Source organism: Schistocerca gregaria, unplaced genomic scaffold (genome assembly GCF_023897955.1).
Source record: "Schistocerca gregaria isolate iqSchGreg1 unplaced genomic scaffold, iqSchGreg1.2 ptg000199l, whole genome shotgun sequence".
Lineage (NCBI taxonomy): Eukaryota > Metazoa > Arthropoda > Insecta > Orthoptera > Acrididae > Schistocerca > Schistocerca gregaria.
Genome location: NW_026061737.1, coordinates 3,278,784 through 3,282,333, shown reverse-complemented (window position 1 = coordinate 3,282,333; position 3,550 = coordinate 3,278,784).

Genomic DNA, 3,550 nt, shown 5'->3' with positions numbered 1-3,550 from the left:
TAGGACCTTAAGATTCTGCATGAAAGGAGGACTAGCAGCCGAGTTGCACTGTAGAATGTGAAAAGTGTTCATATGTTGTAAAAACCTGAGAAATCCGTTCGTTTTCTGTCATTTGTTATCGAATCGACTTAGAGCCAGATCGACACATTGGCCGCTCTTCTCTCTGAAACGGTTGTACTTATCGTCTACAAAGCTATGTCGCGTGCTGCGTTATGCGGAGACACTAAAAGCACCATAGTAGAACACAGATTAAGCTTCTAAGTTGATGTAATAGCCAGTAAGAAGTAGTAGAATTCAAGTTTTAGGTATCGAATATTGACTTTTTAGCTGGCTTTGGTGCCTTGGACATGAGCTAGGACCTTAACATTCTTCATGAAAGGAGGACTAGCAGCCGAGTTGCACGGGAGAATGTGAAAAGTGTTCATATGCAGTAAAAACCTGAGACATCCGTCCGTTTTCGTCATTTGTTATCGAATCGACTTAAAGCCAGATCGTCACATTGGCCGCTCTTCTCTCTGAAACGGTTGTACTTATCGTCTGCAAAGCTATGTCGCGTGCTGCGGTATGCTGAGACACTACAAGCACCATAGTAGAACACAGATGAAGCTTCTAAGTTTATGTAATATCCAGTAACAAGTAGTACAATTCAAGTTTTAGGTATTGAATATTGAATTTTTAGCTGGCTTTGGTGCCTTGGACATGAGCTAGGACCTTAATATTCTGCATGAAAGGAGGACTAGCAGCCGAGTTGCACGGGAGAATGTGAGAAGTGTTCATATGTAGTAAAAACCTGAGAAATCTGTCCGTTTTCGTCATTTGTTATCGAATCGACTTAAAGCCACATCGTCACATTGACCGCTGTTCTCTCTGAAACGGTTGTACTTATCGTCTGCAAAGCTATGTCGCGTACTGCGGTATTCGGAGACACTAAAAGCACCATAGTAGAACACAGATGAAGCTTCTAAAATGATGTACTAGAACGTAAGAAGTAGTACAATTCAAGTTTTAGGTATCGGTTATTGAATTTTTAGCTGGCTTTGGTGCCTTGGACATGAGCTAGGACCTTAAGATTCTGCATGAAAGGAGGACTAGCAGCCGAGTTGCACGGGAGAATGTGAAAAGTGTTCTTATGTAGTAAAAACCTGAGAAATCCGTCCGTTTTCGTCATTTGTTATCGAATCGACTTAAAGCCAGATCGTCACATTGGCCGATCTTCTCTCTGAAACGGATATACTTATCGTCTGCAAAGCTATGTCGGGTGCTGCGGTATGCTGAGACACTAAAATCACCATAGTAGAACACAGATCAAGGTTCTAAGTTGATGTAATAGCCAGTAATAAGTAGTACAATTCAAGTTTTAGGTATTGAATATTGACCTTTTAGCTGGCTTTGGTGCTTTGGACATGAGCTAGGACCTTAAGATTCTGCATGAAAGGAGGACTAGCAGCCGAGTTGCAGGGGAGAATGTGAAAAGTGTTCATATGTAGTAAAAACCTGAGAAATCCGTCCGATTTGGTCATTTGTTATCGAATCGACTTAAAGCCAGATCGTCACATTGGCCGCTCTTCTCTCTGAAACGCTTGTACTTATCGTCTGCAAAGCTATGTCGCGTGCTGCGGTATGTGGAGACACTAAAAGCACCATAGTAGAACACAGATGAAGCTTCTATGTTGATGTAATAGCCAGTAAGAAGTAGTGGAATTCAAGTTTTAGGTATCGCTTATTGACTTTTTAGCTGGCTTTGGTGCCTTGGACATGAGCTAGGACCTTAAGATTCTGCATGAAAGGAGGACTAGCAGCCGAGTTGCACGGGAGAATGTCAAAAGTGTTCATATGTAGTAAAAACCTGAGAAATCCGTCCGTTTTCGTCATTTGTTATCGAATCGACTTAAAGCCAGATCGTCACATTGGCCGATCTTCTCTCTGAAACGGATGTACTTATCGTCTGCAAAGCTATGTCGCGTGCTGCGGTATGCTGAGACACTAAAAACACCATAGTAGAACACAGATGAAGCTTCTAAGTTAATGTAATAGCCAGTAAGAAGTAGTACAATTCAAGTTTTAGGTATTGAATATTGACCTTTTAGCTGGCTTTGGTGCCTTGGACATGAGCTAGGACCTTAAGATTCTGCATGAAAGGAGGACTAGCAGCCGAGTAGCACGGGAGAATGTGGAAAGTGTTCATATGTATTAAAAACCTGAGACATCCGTCCGTTTTCGTCATTTGTTATCGAATCGACTTAAAGCCACATCGTCACATTGGCCGCTTTTCTCTCTGAAACGGTTGTTCTTATCGTCTACAAAACTATGTCGCGTGCTGCGGTATACGGAGAAACTAAAAGCAGCGTAGTAGAACACAGATGAAGCTTCTATGTTGATGTATTAGCCAGTAAGAAGTAGTACAATTCAAGTTTTAGGTATTGATTATTGACTTTTTAGCTGGCTTTGGTGCCTTGGACATGAGCTAGGACCTTAAGATTCTGCATGAAAGGAGGACTAGCAGCCAAGTTGCACGGGAGAATGTGAAAAGTGTTCATATGTAGTAAAAACCTGAGAAATCCGTCCGTTTTCGTCATTTGTTATCGAATCGACTTAAAGCCAGATCGTCAGATTGGCCGCTCTTCTCTCTGAAACGGTTGTACTTATCGTCTGCAAAACTATGTCGCGTGCTGCGGTATGCGGAGAAACTAAAAGCAACGTAGTAGAACACAGATGAAGCTTCTAAGTTGATGTAATAGCCAGTAAGAAGCAGTACATTTCAAGTTTTAGGTATTGATTATTGACTTTTTAGCTGGCTTTGGTGCCTTGGAAATGAGCTAGGACCTTAATATTCTGCATGAAAGGAGGACTAGCAGCCGAGTTGCACGGGAGAATGTGAAAAGTGTTCATATGTAGTAAAAACCTGAGAAATCCGTCCGTTTTCGTCATTTGTTATCGAATCGACTTAAAGCCAGATCGCCACATTGGCCGCTCTTCTCTCTGAAACGGTTGTACTTATCGTCTGCAAAGCTATGTCGCGTACTGCGGTATTCGGAGACACTAAAAGCAACATAGTAGAACACAGATGAAGCTTCTAAAATGATGTAATAGCCAGTAAGAAGTAGTACAATTTAAGTTTTAGGTATCGGTTATTGACTTTTTAGCTGGCTTTGGTGCCTTGGACATGAGCTAGGACCTTAAGATTCTGCATGAAAGGAGGACTAGCAGCCGAGTTGCGCGGGAGAATGTGAAAAGTGTTCATATGTAGTAAAAACCTGAGAAATCCGTCCGTTTTCGTCATTTGTTACCGAATCGACTTAAAGCCAGATCGTCACATTGGCCGATCTTCTCTCAGAAACGGTTGTACTTATCGTCTGCAAATCTATGTCGCGTGTTGCCGTAGGCGGAAACAGGAAAAGCACCATAATAGAACACAGATGAAGCTTCTAAGTTGATGTAATAGACAGTAAGAAGTAGTCCAATTCAAGTTTTAGGTATCGGTTATTGACTTTTTAGCTGGCTTTGGTGCCTTGACCATGAGCTAGGACCTTAAGATTCTGCATGAAAGGAG